Source organism: Empidonax traillii, unplaced genomic scaffold, assembly GCF_003031625.1.
Source record: "Empidonax traillii isolate 1590-97213 ecotype Southwest subspecies unplaced genomic scaffold, ASM303162v1 scaffold7059:size9792, whole genome shotgun sequence".
Lineage (NCBI taxonomy): Eukaryota > Metazoa > Chordata > Aves > Passeriformes > Tyrannidae > Empidonax > Empidonax traillii.
In genome coordinates this window covers 1442-1930 of record NW_020962252.1, presented here as the reverse complement: position 1 = coordinate 1930, position 489 = coordinate 1442, and positions in this window count along the sequence as shown.

Here is a 489-nt window from a genome sequence, read left to right as displayed (position 1 = left end):
TTGTCAGGGGCTGCAGGCTCACCTTGTTGGCGGCACAGAAGGCAGGAGAAGGCGTCAGGAGAAGCGTGGGAGGGAGAGAGGCGCTGGGCCGGCTTTTATGCTGCTCCCGCAGGGGCGGCACAGCCTTGGCCCAGCACTGTCAGCTGGCGGCAGCTTGGAGGGGTTGGTTTGTGGGAGGCTTGGGTTGTTAGAGGTGTGTCAGGGAGGGCTGACTAAACAGCCAGAGCCCAGGAGAGGTGTGATGTCATGAAGGAGGTGGTTTGGTGTCCCTGGTGTGCTGTGGTTTGTGGGTGCTTTGTGCTGACTGGGCCCCCTCTTGTTGTGTGGGACTGGATGTCCCTCAGTGCTTGTGTTGCCCCCAGGAATGCTGAGGGAGCCATTTGATGTTCTGGGGTTGTCACGCTCCATCAGCTTAGAAAGGTCATAGTCCTTCTGAGCCTTTCTTGGCTCTTGAAAGAAAACTCATCCCCTGGAATCATGATTTAGATC